This window comes from Stegostoma tigrinum, chromosome 5 (genome assembly GCF_030684315.1).
Source record: "Stegostoma tigrinum isolate sSteTig4 chromosome 5, sSteTig4.hap1, whole genome shotgun sequence".
Classification (NCBI taxonomy): domain Eukaryota; kingdom Metazoa; phylum Chordata; class Chondrichthyes; order Orectolobiformes; family Stegostomatidae; genus Stegostoma; species Stegostoma tigrinum.
The window spans coordinates 7,401,305-7,417,796 of NC_081358.1; the positions used below are offsets into that span (position 1 = coordinate 7,401,305).

Consider the following 16,492-nt stretch of genomic DNA (forward strand, 5'->3'; position numbering starts at 1 on the left):
ATCATAAGGGAAAGAGCCATCATGTGGAACCTTATCTGAGACAGTGGGGGAAAGGATAAGAAGTCGGAATGTATGGAGATAAGTCCGGTTGCCCTGAGCCCTTTATCACTTTTATGGTCCACCTTCCTACTGGCTGAAGACTGGACAGCACTAGGCTACGTTTAAGCAGGGCAATGTTTTCTTCCATCCTGTGGAAAGTAGTTGATTTAGTGTCAGCTATGTCCACATGCCTGCAACATCTAATTCATCATTCAGGAGGCCACTCTTCTCAAGTGCGTGCAACTCAGCGCAAGTGGCTAATACATCAGGGCACGTATGCCAGAGATGGACCACTTCAGTTGTTCACCAACAGTACACACTTCTTCTGGAAATACAGAGAGAAGCACAGACATTTTCCTTTGCTGCTCCAGTACACCCAGGTCCAGCTGAACTGAATGGGTTTCACCTTCTGACAGAAACTTGCTAAAGTTGTCTCCATCTCTTGCACTTGTTCCTGCTCACGTGACTTGCGTCCCTCCATGTGACAACCTACCTATCTGTACTGTAATACCCACCGAAGTGTGCATCTGTGATGATGGAGGGTGCGTAATAGTCACGTGATGGTGCTTCATTCGGCCATTCACCCTCCTGAGTACTCCTTAGCTTCCTTTTATAACTCTCTATTGCCCTTCAAGAACCTACAGAAAACAAAGACTGTTGATTAGAACTGAAAAATAGGAAAAGGTTCAACGTATACATTTTGCATTTCTTGATATTTCTGTCAGTGATGACAACAATTTAAAGTCAATGAATACTGTGTGCAAAGTGGCAGCACAATAGAACAACATCAAACCTAGGAATGGCAATAGGCCATCAGGTCCGTCAGCTCTATGTCACCACTCAATAAGAACATGCAGGATCTGATCATGGCCTCAACCCCATTTCTTTTTTGCCAGATGCAATTATCCCTTATAGTTCAAGCATCTGTCTATATCAAACTTGAATCTACTTAATCACTTCATTTCGCTGTAACTTGTCTCAAAGAGTTCCAAAGACCCACAGTAGTCTGAGATGAAATCCCTCTTGCATTCTATGTTAAATCACCGATCCCTCCTTCTAACATTGTTTCCTTATTCTAGATTCCCTCAAGAGGAGCAACATCCTTTCGGCAACTACTCCAACACTCCCCAGCTGAACTGAAAACAACAAACACTGGAGATCACAGCGGGTCGGGCAGCATCCTTGGGGAGAGAGCAAGCTAACGGTTCGAGCTTAGACAACTCTTCATCAGAGCTGAAGAGAAATGTGGGGGGGAGGAGCAGCATTTATGCTATAGTTGGGGAGGGGGTGGGCTGTTGGGGCTGGTGAGGTGTAGGGTGCTGGTGGAGAAAAGATGTTGATAGTGCAGATTTCGTGATTGGAATGTGAGAACAGCAGAACAGTCATATGTCTAACTGCCAGACTGGAAAAGACAGACAGTCCTATTGAGGTGGGAAGGGAGAGAGGACATGGTGACCAGGAATATGACAAATAAAGCTAAAAGAAAGGGAAGGACAGGAGTTGGTTCACAAATTGAAAGCGCTGAACTCAATATTAATTCGAGAAGGCTGTAAAGTGCCTAGTCTGAAGATGAGATGCTGTTTCTCCAGTTTGCACTGTGATTCAAACACAGGCTGGGCGACTGTCTTGCAGGACACGTCCGGTCTGTGTGTGACCATGAGCCCAGCCTTCCCGTAGCCAGTCATTTTAACACAGCGCCCTATTCATGCCCATATGGGGTGTCACAGTGGCTCATTGGGTAGCACTGTTGCTTCACAGCGCTAAGGACTCGGGTTCAATTGCAGCCTCGGGCGACTGTCTGTGTCAAGTTTGCACAGTCTCCCTGTGTCTGTGTGGGTTTCCTTCGGGTGCTCCGGTTTCCTCCCACAGCCCAAAGATGCGCAGGCTAGGTGGATTAGCCGTGCTAAATATTACCTGAAGTGTTCAGGGATGTGGAGATTAGGTGGGTTATGGGGAATCGGTCTGGGTGGGATGCTCTGAGGGTCAGTGTGGACCTGTTGGGCCAAAGGGCCTGTTTCCACACTGTAGGGATTGTATGATCTATGTCTGTCCTCGGTTAACTGCAATGCTCCAGTGCATCACTGAATTCAACACCTTCATGTAGTGAACCTTCTTTCAGCTTTACTTATCACATTCTCAGTCACCACGCCAGTATCCCCCGACCCCGGTGGGGAGGGGTTGGGGTCTGTCTGTCCTTTCCAGTCTGGCAGTTAGACACACCACTGGTTTGCCATCCTCACATTCCAATTGCTTAATATTTTCTCCATCAGCATCTTACACCCACCATCCCGACAACCCACCCCTTTCCCATTTGTAGCATAAATACTGTCCCCTCCACACTTCACTTCAGCTCTGATGAAGAGTCATCTAGATTTGAAATGTGAGCTTGCTCAATCCCCTTGGGTGCTACCTGCCCTGCTGTGATCTCCAGTTTTTGCTGTTTTCAGCAGTTTCCATCATCTGCAGCAATTTACTCCTACTCCCCATTTGAACCTTGCGTGCTTCAAAATGATGACACCTCATTAGGCATTGACCCAACATGCTCAATGTACCCTTGCAAGAAAATGCCTTCAAACCAAGATAACCAGGTGTAGAGCTGGATGAACACAGCAGGCCAAGCAGCATCAGAGGAGCAGGAAGGCTGTCGTTTCGGGCCTAGACCCTTCTTCAGCCTTCAAACCAAGAATCCCCTCTCCTAAGTAAGTATGGTACTTCTCTGAACTGCCTTAAATGCAAGGATATTCTATTTCAACAAGGAAACCAAAATTGCATGCATTTACCCTGCAGTGATCTTACCAATGCTCCGAAGAGCTATAGTAACATATCTCTTACTTTGGTATTCAACACACAATGTAACAAAAGCTAGCAGAGAATTTCACTTCCTAATTAATTGCAGTACTGCATGCTAACAGTCTATATTTCCTTTCCTTTAGCATTAAGCGTATATGTGCATTTAAACAATACTTTGTTTCTCTATTCATTGCACAAACGTCTATAATCTCACATTTTTTCCACAATGTACTCTTTCTATAAACCTTTTCCAATTCACTCAATCTGTCTATATCCTTTTCTGGACCCTGTGTCCTCCTCACAGCTGTTTGCTCACCTCCTTTTGTATTGTTAACAAATTTAATGCACTGCACTCGCTCCATTCATCAAGCCATTCATATGCATAGTAAATATTTGAGGTCCCAAGAATGACCACTGTATCACCTCACTGGTTATAGTTTGACAACCTTAAAATAACCCATTTATCTGGGCTTTGTTTCCCGTAAGTCAACCAATCCTCTCTTTTCATGTTAATATGATACATAAATATACTGCACGGGAACTTTTCATGCACTACATCTACTGGTTCTCCTTTCCCAAGGTGTACCTTATAAGGTGTTGGTGAGACCATATCTGAAGTACTTTGGACAGTTTTGGCCCCCTTATTTCGGGAAAGTTATTGTTTTACTGGAGATAGTTCAAAGAAGATTGACTACGATGATCCGTGGTATGGGGAGGATTGCCTTATGAGCAAAGGATAAATAGGTTGGGACTCTATTCAGTGGAGTTTAGAAGAACAAGAAATGATCTTATTGAAACATACAGGGGAATCAAGGGTTAAGGGGGTGTGTGTCATGATGCTATTGAATGGTGAAGCAGGTTTGAAGGGCTGAATGGCTTACTGCTGTTCCTATTTCTTATGGCGCTATGGTCTTATATTTTCGGAGGACTTGAATCAATTTGTCAGACATGAATTATTTAGTTCTGTCACCAGGTTTGTGAGCGATCCCGTTTCCTCATTATCTGCAATATCCTGCCAATCTTCAAGGCATTCTGCTATGCCCTGATTGGTGTATCTATCGCTCTACAGCCACTCTCAGTACTCTGCCTCGATATTGTGCATTTTATTATCCTGCGATGAGAAAAAGCAGAAAGCAATGACAGCGAAAAGTGCAATGTGTGCAGATAAGTGAATGGCAACGCTTGTGGAAGGTGATTGACAGCGACTCATGTGGGATGCCCTCCACTGAGCATCACTGGTGACTGCTCAGATGGAGATTTGAGCGAATGAGTGGAGCTGCGCAGTCTGTTGTTTTGGTGAGTGGTAAACAGGAGAAGGCTGATGAAGTCAGGCAGTTGTGTTTAGCACCTGAGAGTGATATGCCACACACCTTTCCTAACCTAATGAAACTGTTGACCACTACACACATCCTAGGAGTTACATTCTTGCAGCTCGCAGCCTCTGAAACAACAGTCAATACCTGTTTAGTATGTATGGGTGGCCTCTTCATCTTGTCCACAGGAAACAGCATGTCTGGTTGGGTCATTACCACTTTCAGGGAATTGCCAGAGAACTAAATAAGCAGGTCCTCCCTCCATTCTTCTCCTTACTCCAGGCTTGTCTAGTAAAGCCGCATGCAGTCCTTCTGAAACCTGCCAGGGTCCCTTCTAATAGAAAGTCTTTTATTGACAGATGTGGATTGCCATCACATGTATGCTGTGGTTGTTCAGGGAACACAGAGTTGGATGTTAATGGCCTGGCTGATTTAAACGAAGCAAAGTCCACCACTGAAAGAAACAGGTTCCTGACCCAATGCCACACCTCGTGGTGCCAGCAGGTCTGTTCATTTAAATTCTCCTCAATGCAGCAATCAACTGCAGAATACAAGGTGGCAACCCAAGCAGTTTTGAAAAAACCTACAGGGTTTTGGTAATATTCAAAGTTACATCGTATGTCAGCGGGCTGGGCAGCGTCAGAGAAGCAGGAAAGCTGACGTTTCAGAAGAAGGGTCCGGACCCGAAACATTAACTTTCCTCCTCCTCTGATGCTGCCTGGCCTGCTGTGTTCCTCCAGCTCCACACTGTGTTATCTCTGACCCTAGCATCGGTTGTTCTTACTATCTCTCCATCATATGTCAGCTAAGTGATAACATCTCATTAAATCTCAGAAAGACGAATACAACCAAATGCATCGTATCAGTTCTATTTTTATTCTGCCTTTTGTACATAACAGGCTATTAAAACAAAGAGCTTCAATGAAGTTTGGTTTTTTTCTGTTGCTTGTTTAAGAAATTAAAACAAAGTAACTGATCCAAGCCAGACCAGACTATAACAAACATTAGTAAAGCTTGAAAGTTATCAATAAGTTCACAGACAGAATAAATGGAATGAAGTGGAATGAAGACCAGGTCCCGGGATGGTGCCACTGTCCTGTGAAGAGAGATTGGGCAAACAGGGTGTGTCTTCTCTAGTTTCAAAGAATGATTCATGAATTCAATGAGACCGACAAAATATGTAAAGAGGTAGACAGGGGAGGTGCAGGTAAGCTTCTTTTCTTTGGCTGTGGAGTCTAGAACTGGAGGCACTTTCTTGATATAAGTGGGGCCCATTTTAGGACCAAAACTTTTCGTCGGTGAAATCTTAGGAAATGTTTGCAACTCTGCATTGTAGGGAGCTATGAAAACTCAGTCTTTGAGTGTGTTTAAAGTAGAGGTTGGCAGATTTCTGATCAGGACCACAAGGCCATAAGAAATAGGAACATGCATAGGCCATTCAGCCTGTCGAGCCTGCACTGCTATTCAATAGGATCATGGCTGATCTGACACTACTCATGCCAACATTCTTGTCATTTCCCATAATCCTGATTCCCCTATTGATCAAGAATCTACTTCAGCCTTACAATATATACAAGGACTCTGCCCCACAGTTCTCTATGGCAAGGAGCTCCAAAGACTCTTAGCCATCTAAGAGAAGAAATTCTTCCTCATCTCAGTCTCAATTAATTCTAAGGCAATTCCCGCTTGACAACTCTAGATTCCTAGACAATTCCATGAGGGGAAATACCTGCTCAGCATTTATCCTGTCAAGCCCCTTAAGTATCCTATATGTTTCAATGAGATCACCTCTTGTTCTTTTAAATTCCAATGAGCGACCTTTGCCAATAAGACAGTACCTTCATACCAGGGATCATCCTAGTATACTTTCTTTGAAATGTCTCCAATGAAATCATACCTCTTCTTAAAATTAGGGCACCTCACAGCACTCCAGATGTGGTCTCACGTTTGCACACTTGCACTAAGACTTCCCTACTCTTATACTCCAACCTCCTTGAAACAAGGGACAACATTCTCTAAGGCATCCTGTAACGCCTGTGTGTTAGCATTCTATGTTTCATGTGCAAGGAGCCCAAAATCTCTTTGTGTCATGGCATTCTGCAGTTTTTAACTGCATTGAAATAACACTGTTCTTTTGCTCTCCCTTCCAAAATGAACGACTTCATATTTCCCATATTATACTCCATTTGCCAAATTTTTGCCCACTTAGTTAACCTATCAAAAACACTATGTCATCAATGGAGTAAAGCATTATGAGGATATTGTGGGTAAAAGGCATTGAAACACTTGATCAAGAAATAACACAGATTTCTGAAGAAGGCTCCCAAACAGAAACATCAACTTTCCCACTCTTATGATGCTGCCTGGGCTGCTGTGTTCCTCCAGCTCCACATTGTGCTATCTCTGACTCCAACATCTGCAGTTCTTACTATCTCGAAGCATTTGATCAGCCATGATTGTATTAAATAGCTGTCACAATGTGTTGAACGGCCTGCACTTGCTCATACGCTCCTAATGCAAGCAAGAACATCAATAAAGTTACCCTTCCATCCATACTCTTTACAATATTGCATATCTTTGTGGGTATGTAACTTGCTATCCTATCATCTAGATAATTAATAAAAATGATGCACAGTTGAGAGGCTCCATCAAACATGCGTCTCATCAGATTCTTCCTTTATTCACCATTCTCTTGACAGCTCAGCCAATTGCTTCAATTTTAGCTGATGGTTTTATGAGGAATCTAATCAAATGCCTTCTGGAAGTCCTTGCCAGTTAAATCCATAGATGTTCTTCTGTCCAGTTCTTTAGTCACTGCTTCATAAAATTCAATCATGTTTTACAAGGCATGGCCCACCAGTTCCTACTCCTTCCTAGCTTTCTCAGATAAGCTGGAAATTTTCAAGGTGCACAGTCACCTTTTCCCCACTTATTGACTGCAGGAATTGACTGAAAGCAAATTTTAAGCTAAACTATCCTCAATTACTTAGTTTTCATCTTACTTATCTTTAAATAGCAGAATGATATATACAATTCACCAATCTAAAGCAACCGCAACAAATTGAGAACATTTTTGCTGGTTCATTCTAAAGCCAGCGGTGAAGTAGGAAACTGAAGTCAATCTTTAGTTATTAGTATGCTTATTTCCAGACTGGTATATTACAAACATCCACCTCCTCCTTAGCTAACAAGATGCCCTAGCAGTTTCTCTTGGCACTCTTTTGAAAACGAGATTAAACTAAACCAAATCAACTGAACATCAGCAAATAAAAGTTGACAGATGTTTAAAGGGAAACTGTAACAAAAATCGAAGTCTCAACATGAATGAAATTTAAGGTTTTGTTTTAGGAAGAAGAAATGCATTTCAGCCCTCATTTACTCACTGATCATGGGCACTCTCTCCATACATGTACTGCAGCTACTTAATTAATCAATGTCCTCAAACTGTCTGTCCTGTTATCAGGAAAAACTAGACTATAAATGCATTGTCTAACTCCTAAGTAACTAATTCCTCACCTCATGTTACATCACGCACCCCAAACTATCCTAAAATCAACTATAAATGATTAACACAAGAAATGTGTTGAGCCAGTAGCATAATGGATAATGCATCTGACTTCAGATCAGATGACTGTCGGTTCAAGTCCTTCCTGGCTCGAGCGCAGCTGACTGCTTTTCTACTCTTGTAAATTGAAATTGTGTTTCCAAATTGGGAATGGATGCTGGGTGTTTTGGCTGCGGTTGCCATGGTATGATGGTGAGCATGCTGGTTTCTGAACTCTGTGATTCGAGTTCAAGTCTAGGTGGATCCTTCTTTGAGGTGGTGGGGTGGCATGGTGGCTCAGTGGTTAACACTTCTGCCTCACAGCACCAGGGACCTGGGTTCAATACCACCCTCAGGCAACTGTCTGTGTGGAGTTTGCACATTCTCCCCATGTCTGCATGGGTTTCCTCCCACAGTCCAAAGATGTATGGGCTAGGTGGATTGGCCATGTTGAATTATGTGTAGTGCTAAGGGATATGTAGCTTAGGTGGGTTGTAGGGGATGAGTCTGGGAGGGATGCTCCAAGGGTCAGTGTGGACTTGTTGGGCTGAAGGGCCTGGTTCAACGCGGTAGGGATTCTATGAAATGCAATTAAAAAGGACTAATTTAATGTCCTTCAGGTCCTCTAAACTAGAAACAAGTAGAACTTTCATACTTCCTGACCTTACTTTAATTTTTAGTACTGCATGAATCTAAATAATGTTTCAACTAATCTGTTCTGCTCACACTGCATCCAGGTGCAACCACTGCGTAAAATAACTAATAAATTCAGAATTAACACACTTATTACTGAATTAAAACTTCTGGTGATAAGTTGCAATTCCCGCAGAATGACTGTCATCATCAACTCCACTTTCTCAGTTCACTGTGCTAATGCATTGCTTTGAAAACCTTGTCGCACTTTGGGCAGTCCACGGTGCAATATTATTTGAGTCACACCTGAAGCACATGTTACCTGTTCCCTGAACATTCCTGCAGCTCACTCACCTGTTATTGTTGTTCCAATCCTATTAAAATCCTTATTCCCTTTTTCCATACCTCTTCTGTTGTATTGACACCTGTGGCCCACACCTGAATAGCCTTGAAAGGTAGCAGTCATTGAGTCTACCATCTCTTTTGACACTGCAGAATGCTCTATTTGCATCAGCAACACTGTTGAAAATGTTTGCTTCCTTAGGTTATATATTTTTTAAAATCTGCAGACATTTGATCCAAAGAAGTGTGCTTTTGTTCCAATCAAATGGCATTTAAGACCAGAAGCTTATCCACATGCGAAGCCTTACCACAATCAAACAATTTAGTAGGCATATGGTATGCTTGCCTCTTTTGTTCAATGCATTGAGTAAACGAGTTGGAAGGCCATGTTGCAGCTGTACAGGTCATTAGTTAGGCCACTTTTGGAGTACTGCGTTTTAATTCCAGTCTCCCCGCTACAGGGAGGATGTCGTTAAACTTGAAAGGACTCAGGAACGATTTACAAGGATGGTGCCAGTGTTGGAGGGTTTGAGCTACAGGGAGAGGCTGAATAGGCTGGGGCTATTTTCCCTGGAGCATCGGGGGCGGAGGGGGTGACCTTATAGAGGTTTATAACATCATGAGGGGCATAGGTAGGGTGAGTAGTCAAGGTCTTTTCCCCAGAGTAGGGGAGTCCAAAACTAAATGGTACAGGTTTGAGGTGAGAGGGGAAGATCTAAAAGGGGCCTAAAGGGCAACTTTTTCATGCAGCAGGTGGTGTGTGTATGAATGAGCTACCAGTGGAAGTTGTGGAGGCTGGTTCAATTATAACATTTAAAATGCCTTCCAGGCATTTAATAGATCATAATTTTTGTAAATTTCTCTCAGCTCAATGGAAGACCCAATCTGCGTTTAGATGGGTATATGAATAGGAAGACTTTGGAGGGATATGGGCTAAATGCTGGCAAATGGGACTATATTTTAACTTAGGATATCTGGTCAGCACAGAGAAGTTGGAATGAAAGGTCCGTTCCCATGCTGTACATCTCTATGACTCTAAAGGTAAACACTGAATAAGAATCCTCCAAAATGGATTCTGAAATCTATAATACTGTTCGTTGAGATCCATGGAGAAATGCCTGACAGATGTCATGAATTGGACAGGTTTGGAGAGATGAGGGCCAGGAACAGACAAGTGGGACTACTTTGGGATATTATTTTGCATGGACTGGTTGGACTGAAGGGTCTGTTTCCCTGCTGTATGACTTTATGACTCTATGAGCAAAATATGGTCATGCATTCCAGGCATTTAATTGGTCATAATTTTGGTAAATTTTCTCCAAGTATAATAAAAGACCCAACTGTATCATTATTCAACTGATGAACATGAAGTTCACAAAATACTTTCATTCCAAGTTTACTTTTGTTAAGAGTGACAATACCATGTCCACACTTGGTATTTTCTTTTCATTAAGGAGATAACTTGTGTTCACACATTAATGTCATTTTCCATTGCTTATGATATTAGGATTTGTCATGTATTAGTAGGTAGTCATACCCTAGCAAATCACAGTTGGTTCTCAGCCAATCTTCACAGAAGTGGCTCAGATTACAATCTTCTGCATGAAAAAATAGTTTTGTTCCAATTTGTACATTTCGGTAACCATCCTCTTCCACCAGGATAGTATACTCTAAAGGCAATTGACGAAGTAAGAAATTTGATGCCACTGTGCTACTGAATAAGATAATTATCTACCGACTGTCTGCCTCCTCCTAAATCCACAACCCGTGTCCCTCAGGCCTCTCTTTATAAATGTGCATGGTATTTATTCAATCAATGATCTCCACTTGTATATGCTTAATCTTAATAATGCAATTAGCACACCATGAGCACTTTGGGAGATTATAACCTGGACAACTACAATATCCTGGGCAGGAAACTATTCTGCCTTAGGAATTAATCACGCCTCTAGTGCCATTATATTGTTCATTACTTTGAGTTGCTTACATTAATTTTGGTGAGTTTTATGTCCCAGCTATTTAATATTCATTTCCTTGAGGTGTTGGGCATTTTGATCTTTTCCTCGACTACAAGTACTAAAGCAAATTAATTAGACAAAATATTCATTGTTTCTTTAGTTTAGTGACTATGTCACTATTACCAGTTTTCAAAGGGTCCACGTGTTGCTTCTGATCATTCTTTCTTTCCTGGTACTATGCAAAAGTTTTTCTGTAAATTTTGACAACCTTAAGAAATTCCATTAGATTCTCCCTTTCTTGTAACGCTTATTATCTATTTAGTCATCCTTTATTGTTGTTTGTATTTTTCCTATTTGTCAGGATCTGTGTGTTGTTTTGGATATTTGCATGCATTTTCATTTTGGTTATTAGTGTCTCATGACTCTCAATCCATGATTGTTTCTGGCAAACATAAGGCGTTATTTTAAGAGCAGAATCTTAGCCCACATTTTTTTTTCCAACACTTCCAAGTGATCTTTCATTTTGATTATTAATAGATATGTCCAGCTTACTCCAGGACAATCACTGGCCGATCACATTGAAATTAATCTCACACAAGTCAGCAATGCTAACAGGGATAGTAGGAACTGCAGATGCTGGAGAATCCAATCTAACAAGGCGTAGAGCTGGATGGACACAGGAGGCCAAGCAGCATCATAGGAGCAGGAAGGCTGACGTTTCGGGCCAAGACCCTTCATTAGAGGTCTAGGCTTGAAACGTCAGCTTTCCTGCTCCTATGATGCTGCTTGGCCTGTTGTGTTCATCAGCTCTAAACCTTGTCATCTGCAATCCTAGCAGCTGTTTTATCTTTCTTGCTACTAAACATTGCATTGAACTTGATATAATGTTCAGAGTGTCCTGGTAGGCAAAGTTTATAGCCCCTCTAACTGCAGTTTAACGATTGAACAGAGCATTAAGTAAGACCTAATTGGAATTTGTCACAAAGGCAATGTACATATTGCAAGGCATTTTAATCTTCGTTTGGACTGGACAAAACAAATTGACAAAGATGGTCTGGAAGAGTTTATGGAATGATTGGAGGAGATTTTGTAGGTCTATTAAAGGGAGCATCATTAAAGTAAATCTTTGTCTCTTAGAATCTGAGAAAGGAGAAATTATCATGGGAAAGAGGGAATCACACAGGCATTGAATAAACATTTTGTGCCTGTCTTCACAACAGAAGCTAAGAGCTGAGAAACAGAAATAAGGGGCGAACAAGAGTGACAACATTAAGATATTTAAAACCAGCAGTGAAAAAGTGCTAAAGAAACTAAGGGCCAAAACCTGACAACTCACCCCTGCCACCCGCCACCACCCAGGATCTAACGGCATATACCCTGCAGTTTTAAATGAGGGAGCTGCACAGGTAGGCTGGCTTTGATTTTCTCAAATTCTCTCGATTCTCAAATAGTCGCAGCAGATCAGAAGGTAGCAAATATATCACAGCTATTCAAGAAAGGACAGAAGGAGAATAACAAGAACTTCAGTCCATTTATCTCACATCAGTTGTCATTTGGGAATCTATTATTGAGCAAGTCTGAACAATGCATTTAGATAGTCACGGTACAATTGGACAATATCGACAGTTTCTGAAAATTTTGGGGGCAACGTGTAGATAAATGGAATCCAGCAGATCAAGTAGATTGTTTTTATCAACCTGTTTGGATGTGTTAAGCCACACAACTGGGTGGCACGGTGGCTCATGGTTAGCACTGCAGCCTCACAGCGGCAGGGACCTGGGTTCAATTCCAGCCTCGGGCTACTGTCTGTGTGGAGTTTGCACATTCTCCCTGTGTCTGTGTGGGTTTCCTACGGGTGCTTCAGTTTCCTCCCACAGTCCAAAGATCTGCAGACTAGGTGGATTTGTCATGCTAAATTGCCCGTAGTGTTCAGGGGTGTGTGCGTTATAGGGGGATGGGTCTGGGTGGGATACTTCAAGGGGCAGTGTGGACTTGTTGGGCTGAAGGGCCTGTTTCCACACTGTAGGGAATCTAATCTAATAACTTGGCAAATGGGACTCCACCCTGAACTTTCTGACTCAGAGACAGGGACATTACTCCTGTTCCACATGAGCCCTCAGCAGATTTAGTGGACTGATTCACAAAAGGAATTCCATAACGTGGCCAGGACCCATAGAACATAGAACACTACAGTGCAGTACAGGCCCTTCGGCCCACGATGGTGCACCGACCTGTGAAACCAAACTGAAGCCCATCTAACTTGCACTATTCCATTATCATCCATATGTTTATCCAATGATCATTGAAATGCCCTTCTACTTGGTGAGTCTACTACTGTTGCAGACAGGGCATTCCCCGCCCTTACCACTCTCTGAGTAAAGAACCTACCTCTGACATCTGTCCTATATCTATCACCCCTCAATTTAAAATTATGTCCCCTCTTGCTAGCCATCACCATCTGAGGAAAAAGGGTCTCACTTTCCACCCTATCTAATCCTCTGATCATCTTGTAGGTCTCTATTAGGTCACCTCTTAACCTTCTTCTCTCTAATGAAAGCAGCCTCAAGTCCCTCAGCCTTTCCTCATAAGACCTTCCCTCCAGACCAGTCAACATCCTATTAAATCTCCTCTGCACCCTTTCCAATGCTTCCACATCCTCCCGATAATGCCGTGACCAGAACTGTACACAATACTCCAAGTGCAGCCACACCAGAGTTTAGTACATAGTTTTGACATCCATGACCTCAAGGACTTTTGGAGAAATATTGGCAATTTTTCATGAGTGTGAATAAAAGGTGAAAACTAGGAAGCTGAGTTTAAACCTAGCCACACATTGCAATTTACAAACTGCAGTGGTGAAACATACAGTATTCATGCAGCCAGGCCTTAGACAATCAAATTCCCATTGAAACCAAGATAATAAAATGTTAGCCTCGATGAACACAGCAGGCCCAGCAGCATCTCAGGAGCACAAGGCAGGTTTGGAACTGCCTGACCAGGTACTAAAAGCCATGCTATTTCAGAATGAACCTGTGTTTAGCCCTCCTGCTTAGTTAGAAGAATGCTACACAGACTTGGTGCTACCCAACTCAGTAGGAGGACAGAAGCAGAGTGTATGAAGAACAGCACTTGAGAGCTAAGGCTCCAAACTGTGTTCTGCAATCTGATGGAAAGTAGTCATCTCAATGGACTTTCCTGTCCGTACCTGATACTAGTGATTAACATAGGCCATAGAATCTTCGAGAAGGGCATGAAACAGGGGATAAAAGGGCCAACCTGGACCTCTCTATGCCTTATGCACCCTCTTCAAAGCCATCTCCAGAGATTCACCTCTGATTGACAGATGAGCTGCACAGCATGTCCAGTCCATCGTACTTCGTGGTGAGCATCATCAGACTGAGCAGACCCAGAGAGACCACCTCAGTGAGATGACCCGAAGACCAGTCCTAAACAAGAGGAGAAGTCCAATTTCACAATTGTGGATCCTGAACCATCAGCCAACCCTCAAAGACTGAGGAATAGCCTGGCCCAGCCTTAATGAGTGGGTGTGACCAGACCTTTCAAACAAACAGTTCATTACAAAGGGAGTGACTTATGGATGGGGTGAATTTTCAGAACAGCATGACAGAAGTAGGTATTTGGTGTAGATTTGAAACTGTTTACTTTGAGATTTAAGATTGTTTACTGAAGTGTCCTGTGAAGAGATTGACTTGGTTTGATATAGTTTAATAGTAGAGTTTGATAAATATTGTTTTTCTTTGATAAAGTGTTTAGTAAAGATGTGTTAGACCTTTTCCTGGCTCTTATTCCCTTTATCTATCTCATAGGGCAATGTATCTCGTTGTTGTTGCAAACTGGTTAAGGGTGCATTTACCCAAAGTTTCACTTTACAACAACAGCCTTTCTGGGTGGGCCTGGTAAGAAGGTCTCAAAGGGACACTCGGGTAAAATGTACCTCACCAAAAATGAAAGGTATACAACCAGGATCTGGGCAGAACCAGATGCTCATATCATGAGATGACAAACTATCAATTTCAAAATAAAGCTCTGGGGGAGGAATATAAAGTATATAATATGGCCAACAGGATGAATTAGGAGGAACGGTAATGAAATACTTAAATCAGAAGTGGCTGAAATTTTGTGTCTGAGATTATGGACCTGAATTGCCGGGAGGAAGTGCATCATTGTTTAGGGAAGCACGTTTCCAGAATAGTTAAAGCCATAGCCGTAGCTAGTTACCTGAATCAGCTCCACGGTTAAGAAGCAGAGATCCTATATTTCAAGCAGCATAGAGAGAGTGAGAGAGAAGACATTTTTAGCGCCAGATGAGAACGAAGGAGGCGAAGTGTTGGGAAGAGAGAGAGAGAAGGGGTGAGAGACAGAGAGGGAAAGAGAGAGAGAGGGAGATATCCTCAGGCTTCAATGAGAAGTTATAGCGAGCAACGTTAGAATTAAAAGGAATGAATTTAAAACTCCAGGAACAGGAGCACTGCCACCAATCAAACTTTGTGCACATGGAGAGTTTCAGGCTCAGTTTGAGAAGATGCATCAGCAGGATCAGTGGGTAATCAGGGATTATGATGCTGCCTGGAGAAATACAACTGAGCTGGCACAACATCATAAAGATCTGCTCTGCTGGTCATTCATAATACCTGTGTGCATTGTTAGAGTGAAAATACCCTGTTAGCAGGTCATTTAAGGTTGATCAAATTTAATACAAGAAGCCATGTGCACTTCGATATGAAGCAAATTTATTAACATTGGAGAGCAGATGCAAACTGAGTGAATCTATTAGTTACAAATACATAATACACAAACATATATTTTATATATACATTCACACACAAACAAATGAGTCTCACACTGCTTTTTATCTGCAGGGGACTTTGGCGTTGGTGGTGTTAGCCAAAGGCTGCAGAGAGAGAGGGATGGGGGTGGGGGACCAGTTGCTGATGTCGCTAACATGAGATACTGAATTCAAAGGTGATGATGTGAAGAAAGGAGCGGCTTGTGAACTAAAAATGGCCTGTGCCAGGTAGTAGTCCAGGCCAATTTAAAGCGGTTTGAATTAACTAAATTCTGCAAAAAATAAAGATGAGGTAATGCAAAAGCCTTATTTGGATGAGAAATAATGAGGTAATGCTACCTAAGTCTCTGGGCCAGGGCGGACAGGGTAAAGACATGAGATCAATGAATTAGCCTGAACCAACGGGAAAGAGACAACATGACTCAAGGGAGATAAGAGAAAGAATAAAAAGACGACTCTCAGGCATGAAGCCAACAAAAACTCCAGGAGCCAGCAAAAACCCCATCAGACCCCGTCAGCCCCCATCAGCATCAGCCCCCGTCAGCATCAGCCTCCGTTAGCATCAGCCCCCCATCACTATCAGCCCCCGTCAGCATCAGCCCCCGTCAGTATCAGACCCCATCAGCATCAGCCCCCGTCAGTATCAGACCCCATCAGCATCAGCCCCCGTCAGCATCAGCCCCCCATCAGCATCAGCCCCCGTCAGCATCAGCCCCCGTCAGTATCAGACCCCATCAGCATCAGCCCCCGTCAGCATCAGCCCCCGTCAGCATCAGACCCCCGTCAGCATCAGCCCCCGTCAGCATCAGCCCCAGTCAGCATCAGCCCCCCCATCACTATCAGCCGCCTATCAGCTTCAGTCCCCATCAGCATCAGCCCTCATCAGCATCAGCCCCCATCAGCATCAACCCCAGTCAGCCCCCCATCAGCATCAGCCCCCATCAGCATCAACCCCAGTCAGCCCCCCATCAGCATCAGCCCCCATCAGCATCAACCCCAGTCAGCCCCCCATCAGCATCAGCCCCCATCAGCATCAGCCCCCATCGGCGTCAGCCCCCGTCAGCAT

The 16,492-nt window shown here is 43.1% G+C and overlaps 1 protein-coding gene across 21 annotated transcripts in view; it reads right to left on the reverse strand.

The window, feature by feature from the left end:
* LOC125451860 (cAMP-regulated phosphoprotein 21-like) overlaps positions 1-16,492 on the reverse strand; it is a 405,355-nt gene that overhangs the window by 155,793 nt on the left and 233,070 nt on the right. For 17 of the 21 annotated variants that reach the window (XM_048529526.1, XM_059645782.1, XM_059645784.1 and 14 more), the window contains one exon: positions 555-677. The exons of the other annotated variants lie outside the window; for them this stretch is intronic. The gene's annotated coding sequence lies outside the window, so the exon portion shown is untranslated. The remainder of the gene's footprint in view (positions 1-554; positions 678-16,492) is intronic. 21 annotated transcript variants of the gene reach the window in all.